A 10,000-nucleotide genomic window follows, 5' to 3' on the forward strand; every position below is an offset into this window, starting at 1 on the left:
ATTTGGAAATTTGGTATATAACTTGAGAAATACTTTGAAAAACAATGAAATGAAGCCCTTTTTCCAATATTTTCCCCCTTTTTTCTTATTTTTATCCTGATATCAAGGGTTTATTTTTTCATCATAAAGAAAAAATTCATATCAGGGCAAAAAAATACTTTTAGAAAAAAGATCTTCATATTATTGAAGGTCTATAACAGGTCTGTATAGGGCAGTAATCCCAGATCTTCGTAATAATTATTCAGAATGAAATACAGTTCAGAAAACACCAATTTTCATGATAAATAGGCCTGGCATCGCAAAACCGGAAGACAGAGGCTAAAATCCTATGAAGTTTGGAAATATCCTAGGTCCCCTTATTAAGTGGTATGAATGTCAAAGTCACATCCTTAAAAATCGGCATTTTAGAGATTTTGTAACTGGCCGTAAGAAAGTAAGAAACGTGAATTATATTTGTATCACTATCTGGTTTACTTTGTATGAGCTAGGAATCGTAAGTTTATCAGTTACTCTACGTAATTTCTTTAAGAGTTTAATCCTTAGTGCAGCTGTTCCCAATTACTTTTGGTCATCACTTCCTCGTTACCCCACAAAATATCTTTCATTTTTTACCTGATAAATGTGAAACAAACTCTATTAGTCGGTTGAACCTTCCTCTACTCAATCATTATTGATACAAATATATAAAAAGTACTATAACATCTGTTGAAAATACAAATTTAGAAAATACATATATATAATAAAATTGAACAAAATAAGGGAGCATATAATTGAAAATGTTCATCACGATGACAAATGAAAAATAAATCAATAAATACTTCTTGAAATATTTTTTTTTTATAAATAGCCACAGCTTCAGTTGAAAATAAGTGGGAAGGATTTATATATGTACTTAAACAGTAGTGTAAAAAATTACACCTTCAGTTTTAAATTATTTCAGTAATGCGAGGAGATAGCATTGTAAGGTCACATCCGATGTAATTTTCTAGGTTCAATATATTTCTCTATTTGCTTTGGATAGTCAAAAGAGCTGAAAAGACAGCCTCATACATGTAAGTTGAACCAATGTTAAAAGCATTTCAACAGCTTCTAAACTTTCCAAAGGGAACTTTTTCCTTTGGGTAATCTGAAATGAATATAATATCATAGAGTTAGATTCCATTTATATAAGGCTGTTTTATTTTATTTGTTTTTTTTTTTGCGGGTCCATTTGGTTCATCTGGGAAATGTTCAGCGTTACATGTGAATGGATTTTGCATCAAAGCATAGTTGAGTGGGTTAATTCTATGGGAAATATTCTTCAATCCTAGGACACAGGCTATTTAAATGCGCACTCATTACACTCTCTATATCATCCAAATGCATAGAATTTTTATCTTCGAAAAACTCTCATAACTTTGGAAATCCAGCTATTCCACCAGCTTTAAATTTTGAGTCCCAAAAATCCAGTTTGCTACGAAATGCTTGTATTCTTTCATTCAATGAGATCATATTTTTTTCTGGTCGTTGCCGTTATGCAAAATATGTATTAAATAGCCAAGAATGGAAATAAATATTTGATCTCTCAGATTTCCCTTCTAAATTGTGCCAAAAAAACACTTTAGTCACAGTTTTGAGCTGAAATACTTGTTCAAGAACATTTCGTCGTGATAGCTATCGGGTTGGAGCATAATACAACAGACAGCGATGTTCAAAATCGATCTCCCAACACAAAGAACTAAACTAAACAGTCTTGAGTTTAAATCACTTGAATTAATGTAATCAACTATTTTCATGACATCACATGTCACCTGCAAATCAGGTTGGAAAAACTATACTGCCAGTGCTTGACAATGGATGATAGTGTTGTAAGAACTGAAGTATTCTCGTTTTTTGCACAGCCAAAATTCGTGAGTTAACACAGAGCATAGATGGCGCACCACCTGTTGTGACTACAACGCAGTTTTTCCAATCTAGATACACATCTAGTTCATTAAGATATGCAAGTTTTCTGAATATATCAAAATACTGTGTAGTTGTTTTATGTGGATTACACATAAGTATATCTTCAATTTCCCTTTCTCCTTTGTACCCGATGTATATCATTAATTGTGCATCACTTACTACATCAGTTAATTTCAATTGAATGACGAAGATACCACTGCTTTTTAACCTGAAAAATTAATTGATCCTTAATATCATTTGATAGTTCATTTGTGTTGTTGTATAGTGGTGCAATTTTAGTCTGGCAGCTGGGTTAGCTGCACACATAATTTCAGCTGTGCTTACTGCAGCTGGTTTAATTAGATCCTTTCTTATATTATGGAGTTTCTGAGCCGAAGCTATCGGCCACGCTACTTGAAGACTGGATTTCATGGCATTTCATTGTCCATAGTAACATTTTCTAAATTAATTTAATCTAAACGCTGCCTTTTAAGGACTCCTTCAGGACATCGGAAATGGTCCACGGATTTTGAGAGGAGAGTTGGGTGTCTTTTAATAAGATGATCCTTAAGTTTGCTTGCTTTCATAGATTCCTTACACGAGATGACTTTACATACAACGCATCAAAACTGTCATTATCCACATCAAATACAAAATTACTCACAGTAGGATAATTTACCCTTATTTGGGAACCGCTGCCTTGGAGTGTTAAAGGTTATATATTCTCATTAGTTATCAAGACTAACTGTTTGTGTAAAATTCAATTCCTAGTGAAACAAGTCATTCTATAATATTCATAGTGTAATACTTTCTTTTCATTTGGTCTAATATTTTATTCAGATTTACTATTTCAAGTGATTTATTTTTAAAATAAATTCCTTCAAAGTGTTGTAATTTTTATAGTTTACATTTATTTTTGTAAAGACTGTATTATTTCGATCACCAGTATTTTTCAAAGAACTCTCTTTTATCCCTGTTAAAAAATCGAAGTAAGAGGTTGTTTTGAATAGTTCTTAATAGTGATAACCCATTTTTTTGGGGGGTGTACTTAAAAGACCTTTGGATATTCAGTATTTTTATATATTGCCTTCTGGGAGTTATATAATTTTTTCAAAGTTTGGGTATTATGCAAATATAACAGATTAATGTAAAAACAAATTCGTGAGTTTAGTTTCAAGAGGTTGTGTAGCTAGCCAGCCGTAAGGAAACATATTGCAATATATATATATATATATATATATATATATATATATATATATATATATATATATATATATATATATATATATATATATATATATATGCATATATACATATATATATATATATATATATATATATATATATATATATATATATATATATATATATATATATATATATATATATATATATATATATATATATATGTATAGATAGATAGATAGATACATGGATATATATATATATATATATATATATATATATATATATATATATATATATATATATATATCCATGTATCTATCTATCTATCTATACATATATATATATATATATATATATATATATATATATATATATATATATATATATATATATATATATATATATATATATATATATATATATATATGTATAGATAGATAGATAGATACATGGATATATATATATATATATATATATATATATATATATATATATATATATATATATATATATATATATATATATATATATATATATATATATATATATGAGAGCAATTATATATGGAGTAAAAATAACCTGTATTTGTAGTAACAGCAATAATAACCTCTTATTACCTCGACTTCTTAATACCTTTATTAATATATGAACATTTCTCGCAAGCTAATGTACACATTTACTCTAGCATTTCGCGTTCTGAGAATAACACACCTTCTGGTAGAATTGTATGCTAAAGTTCATATTATCAAAATATAAGTCCCCCCCTCTCTCTCTCTCTCTCTCTCTCTCTCTCTCTCTCTCTCTCTCTCTCTCTCTCTCTCTCTCTCTCTCTCTCTTACACATCCTAAAAGTAATAAAGTTCTTTAATGCCATATATTAGGTTCCATCTTCAACTTCTCTAACATGTCCTTTGTAAGCAAAGTATAATCTTCCTTTTTCCCTCCATTTTGAATTTTATACTGTTACATAACGGCCTAATTAGTCTATATTTTCATTTGAAAAGACTATTTTTCCCCTCTCTTGAAAAGGAACCTTATCAAATCATTATCATTATAATACTCAGAATACTCTCAATTTTCGAAATTGTACGTCATTAGCAATTTCAGAGAGAGAGAGAGAGAGAGAGAGAGAGAGAGAGAGAGAGAGAGAGAGAGAGAGAGAGAGAGAGAGAGAGAGAGAGAGAGTAGTCAATCATAGTAAATAACGCAACCATATTCTGCCCCATAGACATTCAAAAATATCAAGAGGCAAAGAATATTCTGTCTTTCTGTTCAGAAAAGAGTTTCTCTCCCAATGCAGTCACTATCTTGTTTCTCATTTGCATGGAAATGAGTAAGAACAGATATGTTCAATTCTATTTCTCAAGGATAGAGTCCAATGGAATCAACGCAAATTCCTCTGTTTTCCAATTCGCTCTTAGAGAACTCCTCTCTCTCTCTCTCTCTCTCTCTCTCTCTCTCTCTCTCTCTCTCTCTCTCTCCTCTCTCTCTCTCTCTCTCTCTCTCTCTCTCTCTCTCTAAAACTAAATATACAAGACCGTTTTTATTAAAGATCTTCTATTTGTTTCCTATTACATTACTGGAAATTAATTAGAAAGTATAACTCTAGATCACACAAATATCATAGGTAAAGGTCACAGCATGTCAACTTCCTATCTATACGCATTACATAATGTAATAGTAGGTTTACGTCCAATCTAATAGGGGAGCTGATTATTCTATACAGAGGCAGATAAGCAATGAAGGTGTAATTATTATTATTATTATTATTATTATTATTATTATTATTATTATTATTATTATTATTATTACTATTATTATTTTGTTGAAAATAATGGCTGCTTCAGTTACATTAATCTTATACTCAGTCTTCTCGATGGCTCTAATAATCTTCTTTTCAGGACTACTGCATACAGCCAGTAATTGAGCAAAATTCATCCTTCATATTGGGTAGTCAAATTCAGGAAGAGTTGACGAGTCAAGGTTTTAATATAAAATTCACAAATTAGTTTAGATTCACGATTCAGGTAAAATTCCCAATTCAGGTAAAAGTATACAGGGAACAAGGTACGCGTTTCCAGAGTGCTGTCTCCCTTCCTAAGGCTCTAGTGTTGGACACAATGAGAGCTACGTCCTTATATATGGCAATTCTGGCTTAGTCAGAGAGGCATCTAATTTTTCACTGGCTACCTCAAGCGTCGTGGGCGGAACAAATAGAATGGCTGATCCTCATTGGCTAAGCCGCTCGCCGAGAGAGGCTGTACTACTGTCAGACTGCCATCCTACTCACTCCTGGGTGTTGAGTCTCCATCTTGTCCTCTGGGAGCTGGGTTCTGATTGGTGGGAGCGCTCGCTCCTGTTGTCCCTTTGAATGAGAATCTAGTCAACATAATTGATAGGCGTATCCCTTCTCGTGTGCTAAGGTACCGAGTGAAGGACAAACCGTGGTTCAATGATGATTGTAGACGTGCTTTTTTGGAGAAGCAGGAGGCCTATCAACTTTGGAAGGGTAACAGATCAGATTTGACCTGGAACAACTATACTCAGCTTCGAGCTTTTTCTCAGAGTGTTTATGCCTCAACTGAAAAGGAGTACAATTTAACCATAAAAGAAACACTTTCTGGTACAACTCAGGAACATAAATGGTGGTCTACCCTTAAATCTGCACTCTTTGGTGTAGATGCAACAGTTCCTCCTTTACTTAAACCAGATGGCTCAGTCACTCACTGTCCAAAGGAAAAGGCAACCCTTTTGGCTGATGTTTTTGACAGTAAACAGAGTAATGAAAAACTTGAACTTCCTCATTCCTGTTTTCCTGAGGCTAAACTAACTAGTTTAGCTTTTCGATCTCGTGAGATTAAAGCTCTGTTGATGGACCTTGATGCTTATGGAGGTGTAGACCCAAATGGTATTTTTCCTTTGTTTTTTATAAAGACAGCAGATTTCTTAGCTCCAAAGTTATCTGTTATTTTGCGCAAGTTAGCAAGAAGAGGAGCTTTTAGCACTAGTTGGAGAATTGGTAATGTTACTACTCTATGTAAATGTGTTTGTGGTAGCTCAAGTCCCACTGATTACCGCCCAATTTCCATAACTCCCATATTATCTAAAGTTTTTGAACGTCTTCTGGCAAAACGTCTTAATAGGTTTGCTGAAGGTAATCATCTACTCCCTAGTTTGCAATTTGGTTTTCGTAAAGGCCTTGGAGCATGTGATGCCCTTCTTACAATCTCCAATGCTGTACAGAAATCCCTTGATTGTGGTTGAGAATTCGTATGATTGGCCTTGATTTTAGTGCTGCCTTTGACCGTGTTAATCATGAGGCCCTTGTTTTCAAACTGAAACAGTTGGGAGTGGGTGGGTCGTTTCTTAGCATTATTATTGATTTTTTAAGTAATAGATCTCAAAGAGTTGTTGTTGATGGGCACCATAGTGATTATAGGAATGTGATATCCGGTGTACCACAGGGTAGTGTTCTTGGCCCATTACTTTTTATACTATATACACATGACATGTGGTTTGGCCTAGAAAACAAGCTTGTTGCATATGCAGATGATGCTACTCTCTTTGCATCAATTCCATCCCCTGAATGTAGATCTAGGGTTGGTGAATCCCTTAATAGAGATTTAGCTAGAATTAGTGCATGGTGCAAATTATGGGGTATGAAGTTGAATCCTAATAAAACTCAAAGTATGATTGTAAGTAGGTCAAGGACGGTGGTTCCTCAACATCCGGATCTCAGTATTGATAATGTTTCTTTAAATATGTATGACTCTTTCAAAATTTTAGGTGTGATTCTCGACAGTAAATTTACTTTTTAGAAACATATAAGGTCTGTGTCTTCTTCAATTTCACAAAAAATAGGCTTATTGAGAAAGTCTTTCAAGATTTTTGGTGATCAATCTATTCTGAAGAAGTGTTTTAATTTTTTCATTCTACCTTGTTTTGAGTATTGTTCTCCTGTCTGGTCTTCAGCTGCTGATTCTCATCTTAATTTGTTGGACAGAAACTTACGGTCTATTAAATTTCTTATTCCTGATCTAGATATTAATCTCTGGCACCGTCGTTCAATTAGTTCATTATGCATGTTGCATAAGATTTTTCACAACTCTGACCATCCTTTACATTCAGATCTCCCTGGACAATTCTATCCTGTTCGTAATACTAGGCAGGCAGTTAATTCTAATAGCCAGGCCTTCTCCATCACGAGGCTCAATACTACGCAGTACTCTAGAAGTTTTATTCCAGCTGTTACCAAGTTGTGGAATGATCTTCCTAATTGGGTGGTTGAATCAGTAGAACTTCAAAAGTTCAAAGTTGGAGCAAATGCTTTTTTGTTGACCAGGCGGACATAGTCTTTTTATAGTTTATTTATGACATATTTGTTTTTGATGTTGTTGATAGTTTATTATATGACATGTCTGTTTTGACGTTGTTTCTTATTTTAGTATGATTTATTGTTAATTTATTTTCTTCATTTATTTATTTCCTTATTTCCTTTCCTCACTGGGCTATTTTTCCCTGTTGGAGTCCCTGGGCTTATAGCATCCTGCTTTTCCAACTAGGGTTGTAGCTTGGATAGTAATAATAATAATAATAGGCAGGCTATCTTGTCGCTGATCAAAGGTGTTTGGGTTGTCTATGTCTTTATAGCCTGCCCAGCCTATATATGCTCACAACGAACACTTGCACCAATCAGTGCCCAGCTCCCAGAGGACAAGATGGTGACTCAACACCCAGGAGTGAGTGGGAAGGCAGTCTGACTGTACTACAGCCTCTCTAGGCGAGCAGCTTAACCAATGAGGATCAGCCTTTCTATTTGCTCCGCCCACGAAGCTCGAGGTAGCCAATGAAAAATTCGCTGCCTCTCTGACTAAGCCAGAATTGCCATATATATATATATATATATATATATATATATATATATATATATATATATATATATATATATATATATATATATATATATATATATATATATATATATATATATATATATATATATATATATATATATATATATATATATAGTTTAGCATTCCATACACAATTTTACTGTTGATAGTAAGAAATTTGCAAGATATGTCGAAATTTTTTTTGGATGATATTAATGTGAAATAATTATAAGTGTGAATACTACTATGATCAAGAATATAATTGTAAATATAATGCAGGCATATAGATGAATGAATATCAGTTTGCACCATGAAGTAATAGAAGAACAAATTCAACAGAGTTGTTTGAAAGAAGCGGCGTATCTAAGAATATTCAGGGGAAGAATGGCACTAGGATATCTTCCAAAAATAAGGCAACACATTTAAGTTGTGGTGCGAAGGCTTTGGTGTAACGAAAGGACTGAAGGGAAAATTTTCATTCATTAGAGTGACTAGAGCAGCATGAAGGGGTTGACAAGCTACTGATGAGCTTTATGTATACCACTCCAAAGCGTTAGACGATTTGGAATCTGTCTACAAAGAAATTTTATCATTATCCTAATCAATAAAAATTGGGCGTTGGTTTGGCTATAGTAGCCTCCTTTTTTCAGATATTTATGACAAATATATTCTGATATATTGGCCCAAAAGGGTTGGTGAAGTAAGAAAGTAGAGAAAAACGGGCACCGCGAACGCAGCCTCCGAGAACTTAGTCCTATATTCCCCTGAAATACTTGCCCATGGTATTTACATCACTTTCATCCTCTGTGAAAATGATTCGAATTCATTAGAATTATACTTGTCTCATAAACAAAGCCAACGGGAATTGGATGAGTACATTTTTTGTGTATAAAAACTTGATTCTATTTATACAGTTAGTAATACAAATTTGACATTTTCCTCTCAGATATTTTCTGCAAAATTGCATCTTAGTAGTCACTCCTAAAATATTCATAAAAAAAAGCTATTAGAATTAGTTATATATAAAAAAATGAATAAATGAAATTGTTAAGTAATTGCATCACTAACCGAGCATCAGAGATCTACAATATATTCAAAATTGTCTTGGATAACATGATCCTCATCTAGATAGCTATTTTGAATTTATTATACAAAAAGGATTTGTAAATATTTGCTAATTAATGCAAACCTTTAATTGTTCTGATTGTGGAAGAACACGGAATGTAATTTATTCATAAAAAATATAAATATTCATATATACGTGTGCTTAACAACCATGTTTTCATTATTTTTAGAATAGCCTGGCTATCATTACAATCGCCAAATACCGATTGTTCAAAATATCTCCATAATGGTATAGAACATTTTTTTTTTGGGGGGGGAGGAAAAAATATAAACTTATACAAAATAATAGTAGGGTATGGTAATAGAGAATAAGATTGAGAATTGAGCCTAGAATTATTTCATCATGAATTTTATGGATTAGAAATTGTATTAAAAAGTACAATGTTCTAATCTTCCTTAGTTTCAAAAAGAAAAATATTTGACGATTATTCACTCAAACTCATCTTTAAAAACCATCATAAAGGATGGTGTCACGGAATCAACTTTGAAAACAGGAAATAAAAAAAAATGGTTCATCTAACAAGATTCATTGCATAGGAATTAAAAACGAAAATTAAAACTCATTTTGGATACCGTTTATGTATAATCTAATAATGAATAGTCCTCGGATTGGGACCTTCTGTAGATTACCGTCAATGAAGAGGAACGCAAAATCTTAGATATTTCTCTAGTTCTCTGGGCCATTTATCTCCTAGTTTTTATGCTATGACTTCCAGAAATGGTGTTTGACAAAGCTCTTGCTCTTTAAATATGTATATATATATATATATATATATATATATATATATATATATATATATATATATATATATATATATATATATATATATATATATATATATATATATATATATATATATATATATATGTGTG

Source organism: Palaemon carinicauda, chromosome 10 (genome assembly GCF_036898095.1).
Source record: "Palaemon carinicauda isolate YSFRI2023 chromosome 10, ASM3689809v2, whole genome shotgun sequence".
NCBI classification, from domain to species: domain Eukaryota; kingdom Metazoa; phylum Arthropoda; class Malacostraca; order Decapoda; family Palaemonidae; genus Palaemon; species Palaemon carinicauda.